The following is a 20593-nucleotide window of genomic DNA, read 5'->3' as shown; positions in this document are numbered from 1 at the left end:
TGGTGATGATGATGATGGTGATGGTGATGATGGTGATGATGATGATGGTGATATGATGGTGGTGATGATGATGGTGATGATAGTGATGATGATGGTGATGATGATGATGATGGTGATATGATGGTGATGGTGATGATGATGATGGTGATATTATGGTGATGGTGGTGATGATGGTGATGGTGATATGATGGTGGTGATGATGATGATGGTGATGGTGATGATGGTGATATGGTGATGGTGGTGATGATGATGATGATGGTGGTGATGATAGTGATGATGGTGATGATGATGATGATGGTGATATGATGGTGATGGTGATGATGATGATGGTGATATTATGGTGATGGTGGTGATGATGGTGATGGTGATATGATGGTGGTGATGATGATGATGGTGATGGTGATGATGGTGATATGGTGGTGATGGTGATGATGATGATGGTGATATGGTGATGATGATGATGATGGTGATATGATAGTGATGGTGATGGTGATGATGATGATGGTGATATGATGGTGATGGTGATGGTGGTGATGATGGTGGTGATGATGGTGATGATGGTTATGATGGTGATGATAGTGATGATGATGGTGTTGATGATGATGGTGATATGATAGTGATGGTGATGGTGATGATGATGATGGTGATGATAGTGATGATGGTGATGATGATGATGATGATGGTGATATGATGGTGATGGTGATGGTGGTGATAGTGATGATGATGGTGATGGTGATTGAAGCCTCTCAATGCACTGGGAGCTTGAGAGTTCCCAGATTGAGGCAGCACCCACAGATTGTTCAGAGCAAAGGCCAATGGGGGTGAGTAGCTGTGCCCACAGGCTTGATCCTGCCGATCCAGCAGGCCTGGGGGACACAAGTTTATCTTTTGCAGTTCCTGGGGCCACCTGGATTCAAAACCATCCTGACTCTGGGCTTCTTCCAGTCCCATCCCCGTAGAGCCTTTGTTCCCCACTTCCAGTCCCATCCCCGCAGAGCCTTTGTTCCCCAGAGGGCCCTCTACAAGTCAGAGGTAAACTAAACTGCATCAGTGGATCGACTCATGCTGTCACCCACCTGCACATACCCCTCCCCCAACCTGCTGCAGAGACAGTTGCCCCTGCTGGGCACTGCCGGCCTTGTCAAGGGCTGGAGGGTGCTCAGCTGGGGCCAAAGCCTACGTGGAGGGAGGGAGGGGGCCGGGCATCCACACACTGCACAGACAGCAATATCATAGCTTTATAGTCAGACCCTCTGTATTGATAGACTTTACTGCTGTCACCAAACAAGACCAACCAGAGTCTGATACCTTGACGCTGACCCCTTGACCGGCTGGTTCAACACAGGCGTTTCCAGCATGACTGTAATTACACTCTCACACAGCACAATCCAGTGGGCGCTCTGTATCTGCTTTCTGGCTCGGTTTTCCAAGCACTCAAATCAATATCAGTGTTGAATTTTCCCTAACATTATCCACACGTGGATCCTCGGCCTTTTCCCCAGCAGAGGGTCTCCCTCACTTTCCTGGGTCGCTGCGCTTACGCGCCCTGAGCTGGTCCCCTTCAGAGCTGAGCACACTGACTGAGGCCCCTTCTGGTTCCCACCGCTTGTGCGCAGCCCTGCGGCCTGAAATAAGTATGTCTTTGTCGACGTGCTTAGGTAAGAAAACACGGGAATCAGGGTCCTGGGAGACTGGGGTCGACGGGGGGCCCTCAGCCAGGGGCTGACTCTGCAGGTGCATCTCCAGGAATCCTTTAGCCTCCGGACCAGCCCAGAACCTGCTTGTGCAGCTTACTACCACGGGCACATTACTCACCTTCTCTGTACCTCAGTTTCCCGTCTGTAAATGGGAATAATGGCAACACCCATCTCCTGGAGTTGCCTTAAGAGGTTAATAAGCTGATGCTTGTACAGCGCTTCGAGCAGTGCCTGGCACAGAGTTAAAGCTGAGGAAGTGGAGGATAACTTGTATTCCCCGAGACGCGGTTGCCACACAGCGCCTTTGGAAACGTCTCCGGTGGTTGTGATGGGGGTCGGGCTGGCAGTACTGCCCTGCACAGAGCTCTCACCCCCCGGCAGAGCCTCATTCGTGTGTCTGACGCCTCCACCAGCCCCCGGCCTCTCTAGGGGCAGCCACCGGGCCACACCATCCTTTATTCCCAGGACCTGACATCGCCTTCGGGGTTCAGGAAGTGTCGGCCGAATCCAGGACTGAGTCGTGACTGGCGGGAAGGCCTGCGACAAACGGGCAGACAGACCCCAGCGGTGCTGGCCTGTGAGGGTTGGCTCAGCCCGCGTTTCTCAGGGGTGCACGGGGCAGAGGCCGCTGAGCAAGGCGTCTAAACCCCAGTGCTGCCCTCTCTGGATAAAGCGGCCCAGTGCCATCTAACACTGCTCCCGGCGGCAGCAGAAGGCTGCCTCGGCGTCAGCCCGCAGGTCTGGACTGCCGACGGCCCTATGCAGGCCCCTGCGGAGGGAGGGTGTCCCAGGCCTGAGACCTGGACTGGGCCCCTGCGGAGGAAGCTTGTCAGACACCCCGGCGGCAGGGGGCACGTCTCAGAGTCCCAGTGGGAATCAGGCCACAGCTGCCCGCCCCCCGGCCTCCTGCAGACCCAGCGCTTCCCCGCCTCCAGCTCCTGTCCAGCCCGTTTTGGATCTGGGCCCTAAGGCTCCTCTTGCAGGCCGAGCGAGTGCCAGGGGCCATCTGCTGCGTAAGCCTTGCGTACACACCAGTTGACTTGTTTTGCATCCTGATGAGGTCTTCAGTCGAGCCAAGGTATCAGAGGCTACATTAACCTGAGGAAGGCAGGGGAAGGGCGGAGGCAAGCAGCCCAGGGACAGCTGAGGCAGCCCAGCAGGCAGGAGGCCTGTGAGAGCACGAGGTCCACAGCCCCTGCCGCTGCCTGGGCTGGTGCTGGGCCGCCCTCCGCAAAGCTGGCAGAGCCCCCCGGCTTTCCCAGGGCTGGGCGGGGAGTTGTCCCCTAGGCCTGCCCTGTCCAGTCCCCCGTGGAGCTCCCTCCGCAGACCAGTATCACCCCCGCACGTAGGAAGCAGCCGCTCCACTCCGGCTGTTGCCTTACATTATCTACTTAAATGACTGCAACCCCCTTAAAGAGATGCAGGATTACGCCCTGGTCCAGTTGCGAAGCAGCGGCTCAGATAACCTAGGTAACTTGCCCACGGACACACAGCTGTTGCTGGCGCGGCCACGACGGCCTCCCGGAGCCCTGACATGATGTCTGTGCTGTTTCCTCTGTCAAGGCTGCAGCCTCACCGGGGAAGAAGGGATCAGCCTGGGTTTCCACAGCTGGGACGGCAGCACCCTTTTGTGAAGCAGCAAAGCCTCCTGCAGACCCCAGGGAGCCCCAACCCCTCCTGGGACATCCGTGGTGAACAGATTCGGAGCAGTAGCGCAGGGCGCACCCAGGAACCCCGACTGGAGCATTTCAGTCGCCGGGTCCCTGCTTTGTCCTCTGGGGCTATGATGCTGGCCTGAGGTCTCTTGGAAACCCAGTCCCCCTAAAACCGAGTTCCCCTGCCGAGTTTACGAGTGATCTCGCAGTCCCGGACCTTATTCCCTTCCTCGTCTCCTCTGACCTCCATCCTGTGCTCACTGAACACCGAGCAACCAGAGTCAGATGAGGACGGTTGCTGTTGTCTGCAGTGTGATAGCATCGTTAGTGAACTCAAATTGCTGGTGTAGACCTAACCTCTGACGTGCACATGCAGGGTGTCTCTCCAGCACAAGATGGGCTCACACACCCGTCACTGCTGCGGGTGGGTTGTCCTGTGTGCATTTGTGGAACGCTGTGGCCAAGGTGCTGTCCGCACCTGCCCCTCCCCCGTTGAGGGCAGCTTCCCTGGGAAAGCATCTGACAGCCGGGGTCTCCATCCCCCCTCACCCAGCCCGTGTGGTTTTACAGCCCATATTTGGGGGTTACTTGTTACCACTGAGTTGGGTCCTCCTTCCTGCCACTAGACCACACGGAAGAGCCCAACTGCAAGAGTCACACTCTCGGCTGAGACAGTTCGTGTTCACTGGGGGTGTGAGGCGCTCACGAATAGGAGGTGAGGTTTCTGCTCGTGGGAAGCAGCCCTGCAAACCCTGCACATTCTTACCGCTCAGACCCTCACAGCCTGGTGTCAGCTGATGCCGCAAAGCCTTTCTGAAAACAAATGTCAAGAAGTGATCGTGCAAGACACAGCCGCTAGAAATGCCTCGTTTATGGGTGTGTGAGAAGGTCTTTGTGTCTTTCTTCTTTTTTTTCCATTGGAAGAGCATAAGCTCAGCTAAGGTGGCAGCCCTGGAATGCGAACAGAACCGGCCGGGTCCCCCCCGCCCCCCGCCCTTTACACCCGGCTCTGAAATGCTGCAAGCAGACTTCAGGGGCTTCGAGCACCACCCCCGCCCCGTTCCCATGGCAGCCTGGCACGTTCCACTGCACTCTTCACGCCGCACCCGTCTGGTCCCTTGTCAGTCTGTCCCAACTGGGCTGTGAACGCCGGGCGCCTGGCGGGCGGGGCGAGCCTTCCTGCCTCTCGGCCACCTGGCTGAGCACCTGGCAGGCTCTAGGTGGGAGCGGGGGGTGGGCGAGAGCGGAGAGGCCAGAGGAATCCCCACGAGGGAGGACCCCCTGTGGGCCTGCGCACCACCGCACCCCAAAGCTTTACTGAGCACCCCGGGTACCGTCGCAGTGCGTGGCTCTGGGGAAAAGTCCAGCTTCGTAAGATGTGGTCATCAGCTTACACACACTTTCTCGTGTTTTGAACTTCACACACGGTCATGAGTAAATTGTACACAGTCAGCCTATTTACCTGAGAAGAGAGTGGTTCTACAGAGTTCACATGAGGTGTAACAGAAGGGGCGGTAGCCTTGGGCCACGCACCGTGTTTGGAGTCCCCAGCCAGCCTCGGACCTGGTGGAGCTCCATCGGCCTGGTTTCTGGGGATGGGAGCTCTGCAACCACACCCTTCTTACGGTGCCCCAGCCTGGCCCGGGACCTAGGACGGCAGGACTTGCCAGACAAGACGTGCACGGGCGCCCTGAGTCAGGGCGGGCCCAGTCCTGCACCAGCTCACGCCCAGGTCCACAGAGCTGCCTCCAGAGCCCAGCCGAGGAGGCAGGCAGCGAAGACATGCAGGGGCCGGGTAGCCTGGATGGGGCGTGTCTGGAAATCCCAGGACCCAGAGGCGAGATCGGAGCCGAGGGGCTGTGCCCTGGGAGCTGGGGCTGGGTGGACAGCGGCCGAGTTCGTTGCTGAGAGCCCTGTAGGTCCCAGGACTGACGCGGGGACCCGTCAGTTGCCAGTATTGTCACCCGCCTCACGGTGACCACGGGGGCAGCCCGACCCTCCATCCATCGGCACACAATTCTCGAGCCCTGACTGTGAACCAGGCTGTGTTCTAGGCCCTGCAATATGGCGATGGAGAAACAACCCTGCCTTCATATTCCCGTGAGGGGCACAGACTAAACAAGGAATAAGTCATCGTGGAGCACGGGAGACAGCGCTCAGGGCTGCTGTGGGACAAGGAGGCAGAGGCGCTGGCTCGGGGGACAAGAGCGGCCGAGAGAGGCCCACACGGAGGAGGGACCTTGGGGCAGAGCTGAATGGAGTGAGGGAGCCAAGCGGACACGGGGTGTCGGGGCATTCCTGGCAGAGGGAAGGGCAGGGTCCAAGGCCCTGGGGCAGGAGCGAGCCTGGCACAGCTGGGGTAGCAGCAGGAGCGCGGGAGAGGACGCAGAGCCGAGGGGAGGGGAGCTTAGCCCCCCGGGCGCCTTCGTTTCTCTTCACCCTGCGGTTGGAGTCCGCTGGGAAGCAGCCTGCGTGGACAAAACCCCTCACGGTTGCCTGTGGCCTGAAGCGGCCACCTGCAGGCTGCTGCTGAGCTCCCGGCGCACCTTGGGGACATGCAAAGACGCGGCCCCCAGGGCTGCCCGTCTCGCCCAGCTTGCCCTTGAACGGAACTGCTGCAAGCCAGGGAAACCACAGATCCAGAGGGGTGGAGGGCTCGGTCCGCCGCCTGCCCTGGTCACCCAGCTCCACGTAACCCCGGGCTGTCTTCCTCACCTGCAGGCGTTTCCTCTGCAGCCTTCAGGCCTGCTCTCCTCTCCGTCCCCTGTCTGTGCGCTGCAGCCCCTCCCCTTCCCCCCAGCCTGGGCGCTCCTCTGCGGGCGGCCTCCCCGTCTCTCTCCTTCTCCCGAGGTGCCTGTTTCGTCCCCTTGTACGCAAGCACCCAGCATTGCTGCCGCTGCAGGAGAGAATCTCTGGAAATTCTGGTTGAACAGCAGGGAAAAGAAGCTGGCTGTTGGCTCGCTGGTTCTGGTGACCGGACCTCAGGGTGGACGGAACCGGGAGATGGGGACACAGGCCATGGAAGGAGGGCAGGGACAGGAGGGGGCCGTGCAGGAGCCGCAGGCTTCCGAGGTGACGCCTCCCTGAGTCCGCAGTTTCCTCGTGCTGGGCTCGGAGCCTGGGGGTCCCGCTGCGCTGGCCGAGGCGTCCCCAGACACTCAAACCAGGCTTGTCCACCTGGCGGGCATGCGCGTCTGCATCTGCCAGCAAGTGGCCTGTGGTCCCTGGTCATCTGTGCTCACTTATCCTCACAGCAACACACAATGCGGAAATTTGAATCTTTGCTTGGCAGACTAGGAAACGAGACTTCTCGGGGGTTACGTGCCGGCCCACGTCACACCCTCCGTGGAGCCGTGGCTCATGGGGCAATGTCAGCTGCAAAGACCAGAATTTCTTCTGGCTCCCCTCCCGGACTCGGTGTGATCTTGGCTGGCCACGGCCTGCAGCGGCTTGAAGCCGGGTTTCAGTTCCCGGCCAGAGGTTGAGGTCGGGCCGTGGAGGTGAGAGCACCGAATCCAAGCCACTAGACCAGCGGTCAGCGACAAGGCCCTGGCCCCTCGGCTTTGCAGAAAAGAATTCCCACAAAGACGGAAGGTAGAGAAACAAAGTGTTTATTAGGAGAACAGAAGAGTACAGTACGTGTGGATAGACACACGGGCGGGCTCAGAGAGAGTCGCGCCCTCGCGGCAGTTTGAATCACTTTCGTGGGGCATTTCTTCTGGGTTTCCTCTGGTCAGTCATCTCGCTCTGCCTGCCTCTGTGTCCGTATTTGTTTATCTCAGGGTCCTGGCCTGTGCTGCACATCTCTTAGCCAAGGTGGATTCTACCGCAGAGGCCTATGGGGAGTTGCCATCACCTACTGCGGGGCGATGCCCCTCCTTTTTGACCTCCAAGGAGCTTCCTAGCCGGGAATGTCTCCTTGACTTCCAGAATGAGAAATATGTGGTCTCTTATCTTCCATGGGCACGGGGCCCAGCCTCCCCTCTCGATTGTCCTGCTGATCTCGTCTTGGAGTATTGGTCCACAGGGAAGGAATCTCCAATCGCTTACCCTGGGGGGGCCGTCTACCTCCTGCCTCAAGTGGTCAGACCTGGCTGCAAGCGAGACTGAAGCACATGTCCAAGGTCTCACCAAACGTAGGGCCCCAACTCCCGGCAGATCTCTGTCGCTGTGCTTTTCTCTTTGCCGCTCACCATCTCAGTCTCTCTGTTCACGAGTGGATTCACTCCTTGCTCTTCCTGGTTGTCTGAAGATGGCCCCTGACAGCAGGCATGGCCCCCACAGCTCAGAGCTCTAAGAGGGCAAGTCCCCTCTGCAGCCCCGGCCCCTACAGGAGGGGTGAGGGAGGGCAGGGACGCGGGGGGCACATGCCTTAGGAAACGGAGAGGCTTTCTCTTCCACCCCCTCCTTTACTATCCTTCCGTTCTTCTCCCCATTTAGCCACTGTGCCCTGGCCCTCTGGAAAGACAGGCAGATATACAGGGCAGAAAGCAGAATAAGAGCAGTCGCTTCCTCCCAGACCGGTAGGGGGAGAGAGTCACTGGGAACAGACAAAAGATCTGGGAGGAAACCGCCAGGGAGCGAGAGCTGATTCCCTGCGGGGAGAACTGGGGCGGAGGGGAGAGGTGGACCTTGGGCCCTGGGGTGGGGTAGGACCAGGTGGGGCGGGGGTGTGTGTGAGAGCAGAGCGGACCTGGCCCTCGTCAACCTGCGGGGCACCGGGTGTGGGGAGGGAAGAAGTTGAAAAGAGCTGAGCTTTTTCTTTTCCTTTGCTGTCCTTTCAGAAAACCAGATGCCCCTGTGAAGTGATGGAACCACAGACGGATTCCCGGGAATCCAGAGGTAACCAGCGAAGGAGTCCGCTAGTGGGAACGGGGACCCTCGCGGTGGGGACTCCCTGGGTGCTGCCTGCAAGGACAGATGACAAGAGGCGGCCCAGTGGCTGCACACACCTGCCTCATGAGCATCCCCTCTTCCCTCTACCTGCCTCGAGGACATAATCCCAAGGAGAGGGCAGAGACAAACCCTGAAATGATTGAAATCAGGTTACCTCAAATACTTGGTGAAATTGGAGTTCAAAAACAGAGCAAAATAATTTACTTTTCTTGACCTGGGTCAGAGACAAGCAAAAACGCTACAGGGAAAAGGGGCATAGATTACACTGGGGTGTTGGAGGTATGTGGACCTGGAAGGCTTCCTGGAGGAGGTGAGGCTGGATCAAAAATTGAAGGTTCTTGGGACTTGAAGAACCTGGTGGCGCAGTGGTTAAGACTCGCGCTCCCAACGCAGGGGGCCTGGGTTCGATCCCTGCTCAGGGAACTAGATCCCACATGCATGCCGCATCTAAGAGTTCGCAAGCCACAACTAAGGAGCCAGTGAGCCGCAACTAAGACCCGGTACAACCAAATAAATTAATTAATTAGTATTGAAAACATTTTGAAGGTTCTTGATATGTATGCACATTTACATTTCCACCAGTGTCCAAGAGATCCTGCTCTAACCAAGACAGTTCTCGTCCCCAGGGATGTGAATCCAAGCATCCCTCAGGTGCTCAGAGCCCTGTGGGAGCTCTTCAGGGGGCTAGTTCCGGAGCCCGCGCTCATGCCAGGGACTGTGCTCAAGGTGGCTGGTGCTTGGCCTGCAGGACCACCGCTGGCAATGTTTCTTGCAGATGCCTGGCTGGCCGGCAGGGGGCGCAAGCTCGCCACAGCCCGGGGCCCGGGAACCCCCGGGAGCAGCCGGGTGGCTGGAAAGCCGGGATGCCGAGTCTCCTGGCATTTAATAGTCTTCGAGGGCCCGCCCCCGGGCACCCCCCGCCCTCCCCCAGCCCTGATCCAGCCCCGCGTTTTCTGAAGAACAGTTCCTTCAGGGGCTGCCCAAGCCTCCTCCTGACCCGTAACTCGGCTGAGAAAGGTAAGAGGTGATGGCCCAGAGCAGTTTCCAGGGACCCCTGGCTGGCTGGGGAGTGTTCTCACCTGGGCTCTCCAAGGCTGCAGACTGTAGAGAGACCTCCACGAACTGAGTCACTTAACATGGCAGGTGTAGAAAAATAATGACGGGCAAAGATGCTGGTTGTAGTAATTGAGCAGAGACCAATCTAAGTATCTTCTAATATTACTACTGCTGCTGCTACTAATAATAATAAATCATAGACCGACCAAATGATGAAATAATTTTTAGCCATTGAGAACTCTGTCTTCCATGGAAGCAACCTAAGTGTCCATCGACAGATGAATGGATAAAGATGTTGTTCATATGTACAATGGAATACTAGCCATAAAAAGGAATGAAATAATGCCATTTGCAGCAACATGGATGGACCTAGAGATGATCATACTAAGTGAAGTAAGTCAGACAGAGAAAGACAAATACCATATGATATCACGTATATGTGGAACCTAAAATATGACACAAATGAACTTATTTAAGAAACAGAGGGCTTCCCTGGTTGTGCAGTGGTTAAGAATCCACCTGCCAATGCAGGGGACACGGGTTCAATCCCTGGTCCGGGAAGATCCCACATGCCACCAAGCAGCTAAGCCCGCGAGCCACAACTACTGAGCCTGCGCTCTAGAGCCCACGAGCCACAACTACTGAGCCCGTGTGCCTAGAACCCATGCTCCGCAACAAGAGAAGCCACCGCTATGAGAAGCCCGCTCACCGCAACTAGAGAAAGCCTGCGCGCAGCAACGAAGACCCAACGCAGCCAAAAATAAATAAATTAAATAAATTTATTTTAAAAATAAACAGAAACAGACTCACAGACATAGAAAACAAACTTATGGTTACCAAAGGGGAAGGGGTGGAGGAGGGATAAATTGGGAGTTTGAGATTAGCTGATGCAATCTACTATATATAAAATAAACACCAAGGTCCTACTGTATAGCACAGGGAACTATATAAAATATTCTGTGATAAACCATAATGGAAAAGAATATGAAAAAGAATATATATATCTGAGTCACTTTGCTGCACTCCTGAAACTAACACAACATTGTAAATCAACTATAAGAGCACTGTCTTCAAGAAATCTCTAATGACATAGGATAATGCTCATAATATCATGTGCTAATTCTCCATGTGTCTTTCCAGAACACGTTTCTGCTCTGCCCTGCACCCCAGTGCACTGCTTCATCCCAGGTCCCGTTGCTTCTAGCTGCAAGTCAGACACACCAGAGGGAGGTGTGGAAGGAGAGAGGCTGGGCAGGGTCTTCTCCACTCTCTCCTTGCCTCAGACTCCTCCAGGGCGACAGCTCCCGCTGGGTGGCCCCTCTACATCTGCACCCTCTCTGGACTCCGATACCTCCATTTTCTTCTCTTGCCCTTTTGGCCCTGAGGGTGGTAAGAGCTCCCTGCTCTGGACAGCTCCTGGGTGCCTCTACATCCTCCGTTGGTTCCCGTAAACTTGTCCATGTCTCTGCAAGTCGTCCTTCACTAGGCGGCTCTCCGTTTGAACCATCAGAGCAAAGGCTTTTCCTGCCAGGGCTCTGAGTGACACACATGTTAAGTGTAGAGAGAAGAATACAAAGCTTTGTACAGGAAAAAAAGGCCTGGTGCTTCATCTGCATCGTTTCACTGCACCCTCACAGCCATGCAGCAGAATGCAGTCAAAAGGAATGTTGACACCAGAGTCAAATTTAGAAAGCGTTTGAAGGAACATTCTAATCATGCCTTTATGGAAGGGAAGAAGATGCTGACAAAGGAAAAGTGAAAAAGGCACACTAGATATTTATTCCTTTTTTATTTTTATTTTTTTAAGTTTATTTATTTATTTATTTATTTATTTATTAATGGCTCTGTTGGGTCTTTGTTGCTGCGCATGGGCTTTCTCTAGTTGCGGCGAACGGGGGCTACTCTTCATTGCAGTGCACGGGTTTCTCATTGTGGTGGCTTCTCTTGTTGTGGAGCACAGGCTCTAGGCACGCAGGCTTCAGTAGTTGTGGCTCGCGGACTCAGTAGTTGTGGCTCGCGGGCTCTAGAGTGCAGGCTCAGTAGTTGTAGCGCACGGGCTTAGTTGCTCTGTGGCATGTGGGATCTTCCCGGACCAGGGCTCGAACCCGTGTCCCCTGCATTGGCAGGCGGATTCTTAACCACTGCACCACCAGGGAAGTCCCTATTCCATTTTTAAACTGCCATAAGTTACTACTAGATTGTAACTTTTAATGCATAATATTTTAACTCTTTTAAGAATGAGCCTCTGAGAAGAGGAGGAGGAGGCCACGTGAGCTCAGATGACCTGATTTTTCCCAACACGATATTCTAACCCCACTTAGAATGGGAGGGGCTGACTTAATTTCTTAGAATCCCAGCTCTACCGCTATGTGACATTAGTTACGTAACTCTGTGCAGTGATGATATAAACACCTGCCTCCAGGGACACTGTGGTGATTGACGAGTCTGTGCTATGAAGCGTCCGGCCCTGTGTCAGGTCACGCTCGGCCGCCTTGTCTGGAGTGGACTTACTGCGGCAGCTGTGTGGTAAACAAGAGATGGGGTGGTGTGAGAAGCAACGCTTCATGCCGTGACCTACGGCTGGCACATAGCAGTGGCCCCTAATAACGGTTGACAAGTCAGTGGTGAACAGATGGATGCTGTGCCCAGTCTGCCCTCCCCAGGCTGGGTCCCAGCAACACTGTGCAGTGTTTCTCAGAAGGGTCTTCATTCTCTAGGCCACTGTATTAGCTTTTCTTGCTGTGTAAGGAATTTCCTCAGGCGGTGGCTTGGAACGTCACAGATTTATTATCTCAGATTTCCGGGCACCGCCCAGCTGAGTCTGCTGTTCAGGGACTCGCAGGCTGTGATCAAGGTGCAGGCGGGGCTGCGTTCCTACCTGGACGCTTGACCAGGGCTGGTCTCAGAGCCTCGGCCCGAGCTGTGCACCGGCCTCAGTGCCTTGCAGACTCATTCTGGTTGCTGGCAGAACCCATCTGCTTAGCTGTAGGACTAAGGTCCTGTTCTCATGCTGGCTGGCAGCGAGCGATCCTCTCGGCTCCTGGAAGCCGCCCACACTCCCTTGCCAAGTGGCCCTCTCACCACGTGGCAGCTTCCTTCCTCAGAGTCAGCAGGGAGGAATCTCTCTGTCACTCCAGCCTGCTCAGAGCTGTGACTGTGTGTGTGTGTGTGTGTGTGTGTGTGTGTGTGTGTGTGTGTGTGTGTGTGTGTCTGTGTGTCTGTGTGAGTCTGTGTGTGTACTGTGCACACACACACGTATGATCGCTCTGCCATATAATGTAATTTATCAGAGGACTGACAGCCCATCACTTTTGCCATATCCTGTTGGTTAAAGGCAAGTCCCAGGTTCTGCCCGCACCCAGGGTGTGATTCACTGGGGGTCACCTTAGGGTGTGTGTGCCACACCTATCCCCTCAGACTTCTGTTATCTGTTGGGTGATGAGCAAACTTATGTATTTTCCCTCCACGTACACTATTTGCATTTTCCCCAGCATGTTCAGGAAGTAATTTCCTATCCCCAGATGACGTGATGACATCGGGTATCCTGGCAAATGTTCGCGGCTGGTTTCCTTTGAGGCAGTGGAAGAGGTGGCCTCACTACCAGAAGCCTTTACACTCTTCAGGTTCACTGCCCAGGTGGCCATCCACTTGCCATATCAATTCACCCATTTACTGGCTTATATTTCTTGCGCATCTGCTGCGCGCTTAGCATTGTATGTAGAGAGAATGCTAGTCTCTTCCTGGGGAGACGACTTCTTTACTTCCTTCTTTTACTTCTGCTGAGTAAAAGAGTATTTCTTTGCTTTCAGTCAAGATACGTGTTCAACCACAAATCACAGAAAGCCCAACGGTGACTTCAATAAGTAAGGATTGATTTTAATCACCTAACGAGAAGCCCAGGACGTCCAGGGCTGGTGCAGCTCCTGAAAGACGTCATCCTTGTCCCAGACTCCTTGCTCCAGCATCTAACTTAGTCTTCAAGGTCACAAGGTTGCTACCACAGCACCAGCCATTGCATCTGTATTTCAAACAGGAAGAAGCAGGGAAGGCAAAGAGACTGGCCTTTTTGTCTTAGAAGGATCACCCTTCCTCAGGACTTCCGCCTACATCACATAGGCCAGAACTCGATCACATAGTCACTAGTAACTCCGAGAGAACTGCGGGGAGTGGATTTTGTAGCTGGGCACCTCGTCATCAGGAAAAAAATCAAGCAGGAAGATGGGAAATGGATTGGGGGTTGGTCACCTGCGGGACCACTGCAGGGCTTTGGGCCCAATCTCACAGCCTCCCAAAGCTCAGGAAATAGATCTACAGTTTCCTGCAGTGACAGCAGCTGAGTCTTTCTGGGTCCTCGTCGACAGGCTATGCTGACACATGGGTGTTCTTGCTTTATTTGCCAGGAAGGCATAATCTGAGCAACAGTAGGTGTCTTAAAATGGAACTCATGGTCTTCTGGCCCAGGAGCCCTGCCGTCCAGAGCTCACTAGGGGCAGGAGAGGACTTGTGCCAGCAATGCTTAGGGGAGAAGTCTCTTTTCCTTTTCTTTTGAAAAACATGCACAAATGTAAGGGAATTCTGTGCCGGCTCTGGAGCTGTCTGCCCTGAGAGCCAGCCCCCTTGCTCACCCCTGCTTTGCCCTGTGTCCCGGCGGTGACCCCTGCTGGCCTTGTTGTGATTGCAGCCTGAGCCTGGCTGAGAGACCCTGGCAGCAGGGTCAGGGTTGGGAGGAAGGGAAAAGCAGGGGTTTTCCTCTCCCTTTCGACCTCGGGTCCTGTCCCCACAGCAGCTGTAGCTCCACAGTGGCTCCAGTGTCCCCAGAAGGCCTGCTGAGGTTTCCACTTTGCTAAGTGACCCCAACCCCTGAGCCCAGTGACACCACCTTTTTGTGCTGCTCTCTGGCCCGGGGCTGGCAGCTGCTGGCACTGATCTTGGTTCTCTGTTGGCTTCCTAACCCTAACCCTAATCCTAACTCTCCCATCCCCCCTGTGTGACCCATACTTCGCCTCAAGTCCCACTGCTTTAAATATTCAACTGGGTTTTGCCCGCTGGCTAGGTCCCAACTCAGAGAAACAGTACAATAAACACCCAAACACCCATCACTTTGGTTTGACAATGATTGCCATTCCACGATACTTGTTTCATCTTTTTTTGTTTCTGTGGGGAAAAAAATCCCAGCCCTCCTGATGTTGCTTGAATGAGTTCAGTATGTATCTCTCAAGCATAAGGACATTTTCTTACATAACAAGTATATTCAAACTTCTCCCCCCCCCCCGCCGTGTTCACACATTAACACACCTAACAAAAGGAGCAAACGTTCCCTGAGCTCACGCACTACCCAATCCACAAATTCTCCCAGCTGCTCTGAAGGTGACTATTTTACAGTTCGTTTGTTTGAATTAGGGTTTAAACAAGACCCACGCATTGCATTTGGTAGATGTGTTTCCCGAGTGTCTTTTTTTTTTTTTTTTTTTTTTTTTTTTCGGATGCGCAGGCCCAGCGGCCATGGCTCACGGGCCCAGCCGCTCCGCGGCATGTGGGATCTTCCCGGACCGGGGCACGAACCCGCGTCCCCTTCATCGGCAGGCAGACCCTCAACCACTACACCACCAGGGAAGCCCCCGTGTGTCTTTTAATCTGAACTGTCACAAGATGTCACACACACTCACAGTAGGGGGCACAGCCATACTGAGCCCCCGACTCAACCTGCGTGTGCCCCCGCCCCCCACAGAGCCCCTTACACAGACTGCTTCCTCTCCCGGGACATCTCTGGATGCCACAGCTGTGTGTTGAACTCTGCTCTCCTGCTGCAGGCAGTAAGGGGTGCGTTGTCTGTAAAGAACTTAAAAACAAATAATAAAACCATTTGCTATGGGCTGAAATGTGTCCCTCCTCCCAGATTCATAAGTTGAAGCCTTAATCTCCAGTACGATGGTGTTTGGAAGTGGAGCCTTTGGGTAATGAGGTCAGGAGGATGGGGTCCCCATGATGGGATTAGTGCCTTTATAAGAAGAGAGGACAGAGAGCTTGTTTCCCTCTCTCTGTCTCTGTCTCTGTCTCTCCCTTCCCCCTGCCATGTGAGGACACAGTGAAAAGGCCAGAAGAAGGAACTGAATCTGCTGGCACCCTGACCTTGGACTTCCAGCTTCCAGGACTGTGAGAAGAAAATGTCTGTTGCTTAAGCCCCCCAGTCTGTGGTATTTTGTTACAGCACCCTGAGCTAAGACACCACGAAAAGTCAGTCAGCTTTTTGTTACCAGCAGGTACCAGCAGTTCTAAAGAACGTCAGTGATAAAATACTCCTTCCTGCAGCCTACAGGGCTCCCATCACCCCCTCTTGTTATGTCATTGGTCAACGTGACTCTTGCTAAGACTATGCCAGGGGCTTCCCTGGTGGCACAGTGGTTAAGAATCCACCTGCCAGCGCAGAGGACATGGGTTCGAGCCCTGGTCCGGGAAGATCCCACATGCCGCGGAGCAACTAAGCCCGTGCCCCACAGCTACTCAGCCTGCTCTCTAGAGCCCACGAGCCACAACTACTGAGCCCATGTGCCACAACTACTGAGCCCATATGCCACAACTACTGAAGCCTGCGTGCCTAGAGCCCATGCTCCGCAGCAAGAGAATCTACCACAATGAGAAGCCCACACACCGCAATAAAGACCCAATGCAGCCCAAAATAAATAAATTGATTAAAAAAAAAGACTATGACAAAAAGATATTACTGAATCATCAAGAAGCAAAGCTAGTGTGTTGAATATGTGACTAAAATGTCAGTAGGTAAATCTGATAAGGATACGTACCGTAAATTAGCATTTATCTAAAGTCTAAAAGCACACAAAATAATACTATTATTATTAAGATATATATACATATATAACCAAAGTGTAAGGACTTTCCTAGAAATACCAGACACCAAATTTAAGATAGTGGTTTTCTCTGGGAGAGATAGTAAATAAAAGAGGAGAGAGAAATAAAAGAGGTCTATAGACATAAAGGTAGCTTTTCCTGTCATAAGCCAGGTGGTTTGTTAAGTTATTCCCCATACACTTTTTTTCTAAGATATAGTTGATTTACAATATTGTGCTAGTTTCAGGTGTACAGCACAGCAATTCAGTTATACATATATATACATATATATATGCACACACATATATTTATTCTTTTTCAGATTCTTTACCCTTAAAGAAGGGTAAACTCTACCCATAATATTGAGTAGAGTTCCCTGTGCTGTACAGTAGGTCCTTGTTGTTTATCTATTTTATATACAGTAGTGTGTGTATGTTAGGCCCAAACTCCTAATTTATCCCTCCCCCCTTTCCCTTTTGGTAACCATAAGTTTGTTTTCTATGCATATCTCTGTTTCGGAAATAAGTTCATTTGTATCTTTTTTTTTTTTTTTAGATTCCACATATAAGCGATATCATACGCTATTGGTCTCCCCCTGCGCTTTTGCATGATTTAAATATCTTATTCAAAGAATGTGTGCCGGTCAGGCCTACCACCAGGCTCTGTTTCCATTCTCTATGAGGTGGCTTCTCTCCTGGCCTGGGGGCATGACTGAGCCTGGTGCTTCTGAGCCCAGGGCTGGGAACGAGGCAGGTCTGGGAAAAAAGTTATTTTTATCTTTTTTTTTTTTTTTTAGATTCCACATATAAGCGATATCATACGCTATTGGTCTCCCCCTGCGCTTTTGCATGATTTAAATATCTTATTCAAAGAATGTGTGCCGGTCAGGCCTACCACCAGGCTCTGTTTCCATTCTCTATGAGGTGGCTTCTCTCCTGGCCTGGGGGCATGACTGAGCCTGGTGCTTCTGAGCCCAGGGCTGGGAACGAGGCAGGTCTGTGGCTGAGCAGGTGAGCAGTGGCCAGAGCTGGAGGGTGGTGGCCACCATACTGGGACCCCGGGAGTCACGGGGGTAAACCCGCGGCTGGGCACGGGGCGGGGGTGGCGGGGGAGCGCATGGGACAGTGAGGGTGGGGTCTGCAGCCGCGGAAGGGGTGTGGAGAGAAGGGGCGGGGCATATCCAGCGCCGTGGCTGGTCGGCTATAGGAGGGCAGCCGTGGTAAAAATGGAAGCAGCCAGAGATTGCTATTTATAAGAATAGCTACAAAGGCTTGACAACCCAGAGAGAGCGCTGAAGAAGTAAATTGAGGGCTGCTGGGGAAACGCTCGGGGCGTCTCATCTTCAAAGCATTTCTGAGACACGAGCTCATGAATCCTCCGCCAGGGCTCTGGGTGAGACACGGGAGGAAGGGAGGTGGGTGCCACGCGTGGGTGACCTCCCCAGAGCAGCAGAGCCGGCTGCCAGGCCGGGTCACTGCGGGCCGCGAGCACCCCGGTCCCGCCGACGGAGGCAAGTCGAGGCTGCGGGTCGTGGGTCCAGGTCGAGCCCGGCTGAGGCCCACGGGGCTCAGCACACGGCGGGCTGATGCACAGACCCCAGGTGGAAGCGGGTGTGAAGCAGACGAGGCGCTGGGGCGGGAAGGAGGGCGGACAGGGGCCGGGAACGTGCCCCCCACACTTGGTCGGGGGCCGTCTGGGACTCTGGCTCCACTGCGGGAATTCTAGGGTCCTGCGGCAGGGAGGCTGTGACCGCGCTTCCCTGGAGGAAGAGGCCAAGAGTCCGAGTGTCTCGCAGGGTAGCAACGGGGGGCTTTGAATCTGCGTCCCTTTGCACGAATGCCCTGGCCCCTGGCAGGCCCCACTCGTTCCTCCTTTCCACGCCAGGGCCTCTCCTCTGGAGGCCCTCCCGGCTGCCTCAGGGTGTCCCCAGCAGCGCTCCGAAAGCACCCACCGCGCTCAGCTGGCAGCGCTCGTGGCTCGTGGCCCCCTGGACGAGGGGCGGGCTTTCCGCTCGCTGGCTCCCCGCCCTGGCAGCAGCCGGGCTCGCCCCCGGCGTCCTGCAGGGTGACCTCCACTTGGCAAAGCCTCTCCCTGTGTCTCAGGTCCAGAGGAGAAGCTGGGGGCCAGAAGTGGCTGCCCTGCGGCCGAGGGGCTGGGCGGCCCAACAGGCAGGCGCTCCGACCGAAGTGCGGAGCAAAAACACGCTGTACCTGGGTGAGGCCTGTCCCAGTGTCGGCGGAGCATCCAGGTCCCAGATGCGCGGATGCGTCCACGAACGACACAGGGACGGTGGTAGCAACCTCTGCCCCACGAAACACCGTACCCGGACCCAGAGGCATCGCCGCAGTTTCGTGGTTCAGCACGTCCTCCCCCGGCATCCGTGGTGAAGACTATTTCATCGCCCTCCACAGAAGGCGTATTTGTGTGTGCATATGCTTGAGCGAAATTTACTGCAAAGATACGGGTACGCGGCCAGCTGGCAGCACTTTCCAAGCCAGGAGCCTCTTTGAGCAATCTGCCCTAGAGTTCTTGTTTGCAATGCTCAAAACCCAGCCGGGTAAGGAATACACAAGCGCAAAACTGCACTTACCCCGGAGCCCGTCACCCCGCAAAGGAAGGGAGGACCTGGCCTTGGAAGGAGGCATGGAATGGAGACTTTGTAGGGAAATTTAAGGGTCTTGGGCAATTCATTTGGTCCAGAGCATAGATTTCACATTCAGAAGTGAAAGACAGAAATGCAGTTATTCACAAGGACCTGCTGTATAGCACGGGGAACTATACTCAATATTTTGTAATAACCTATAAGGGAGACGAATCTGAAAAAGAATAGATATAGCAAATATCATATGATATCACTCATGTGTGGAATCTAATATTTTAAAAAGACTTACAGATAGTGAAAACAAAATTACAGTTACTAAAGGGCAAAAGTTGGGGAGAAGGATAAATCAGGAGCTTAGGATGAACATACACCTACTACTATATATAAGATAGAGAACCAACAAGGACCTACTGTACAGCACAGGGAACTCTACTCAATATTCTGTGATAACCTCTATGAGAAAAGAATCTGAAAAAGTGATTTTATATATATATATATATATAACTGAATCACTTTGCTGTATACCTGAAACTAACACATTTGTAAATCAACTATATTCCAATAAAATTAAAAATTTTAAAAAAGAATATACATATATGTGTGTGTGTGTTTGTGTGTATAACTGACTCACTCTCTGTATACCAGAAACTAACATGATATTGTAAATCAACTATACTTCAATTTAAAAAATTAAATTAAAGAAAAAAAGAAATGCAATTGTTCAAGCGTCTCTTTTATAGTCTCTTTCTAAAAGGCCTTTTCTAGGGCCTTGGTTGTTTTCCCTGCTCAATGAACATAATTCCTACCACCTTCTCATAAGTGATTTTTTTATTTTTAAAATTTTGTTGATCTTGGAATATGTCAGACACGGTAGTGCTAAAAAGAGACGGAGATGGTGAAGGGAATAGCAAAATGCAAAACCGTGAATTGAGAGGCTGTCAAAATGTTCACCGATTCCTTCCCCTCCCTCCCCCCCTTTTTTGTTTTTAATTTTTATTGGAGTACAGTCGATTTACAATGGCGTGTTAGTTTCAGGTGTGCAGCACAGTAATTCAGTTTTATATGTGTGTGTGTACACATACATGTATATACACACATGTATACATATCTATCTATTCTTTTTCAGATTCTGTTCCCATTATAGATTATGATAAGATACTGAGTATAGTTTCTGTGCTGTACTGTAGGTCCTTGTTGTTTATCTGTTTTATATACAGAAGTGTATATCTGTTAATCCCAAACTCCTAATTTATCCCTCCCCCCCCTTTTTCTCCCCTTCCTTTTTGCATCAGTTTCTCTTTAAGGCTCGTATGAAGGAGCTTCATGGAAAAAAAAGCCCTGGGCAAAAAGCATGCCAAGGGTTGAAGAAAGAAGGATAAAGATACAGTGACGTGGGCAGAATAGTGACCCCTCCACCCCTCCGCCGCCAAAGACATCCGCGTCCCAATACCTAGAAGTGCGAATGAGTTAGGTTGTACAGCAAAGGGGAATTAAGGTCACTAATCAGTTGACCTGAAGTGGGGAGATTATGCAGGAGGGCCCGACATAATCCCAGTGGTCCTTGAAAGTGGAAAAGAGGGTTCTCCCCTCAGGGCCTCTAGAAGACACCTTGGTTTTAGCCCAGTGAGAGCCATGCGGGACTTGTAACCCAGCGAAGGCCTGAAGCAGGAAGCTGGAGAACACAAAGGCAGTTCTAGGGGCAGGAAGGCACAGAAGCAGTTCAACTGGATTCTTCACAGGGCACGTCGGGCCCCGGGGAGGGAGGGAGCCGAGGCACCTGCCCTGGCCGGCCCCTCTCATGCTCAGGACTGGCTGCAAAGTGTGTGGGGCTCACGCAGAGT

At 53.3% G+C, this 20593-nt stretch overlaps 1 protein-coding gene across 2 annotated transcripts in view; it reads left to right on the top strand.

Annotated features, from left to right (window-relative positions):
* TMEM177 (transmembrane protein 177) overlaps positions 1 to 13244 on the top strand; it is a 25838-nt gene extending 12594 nt beyond the window's left edge. Inside the window, exons 3-4 of one of the 2 annotated variants that reach the window (XR_008618347.1) lie at positions 8137 to 8194; positions 13114 to 13244. The gene's annotated coding sequence lies outside the window, so the exon portion shown is untranslated. Of the gene's footprint in view, positions 1 to 8136; positions 8749 to 13113 lie in introns of both variants that reach the window. The other variant, XR_008618344.1, reaches the window with a different exon arrangement.
* Positions 13245 to 20593: the final 7349 nt, after the last annotated feature.

The sequence above is a fragment of the Physeter macrocephalus genome, chromosome 2 (assembly GCF_002837175.3).
Source record: "Physeter macrocephalus isolate SW-GA chromosome 2, ASM283717v5, whole genome shotgun sequence".
Taxonomy (NCBI): Eukaryota; Metazoa; Chordata; class Mammalia; order Artiodactyla; family Physeteridae; genus Physeter; species Physeter macrocephalus.
The sequence above is the reverse complement of the archived record's forward strand: the minus strand, read 5'-3'. Positions and strand labels throughout refer to the sequence as shown.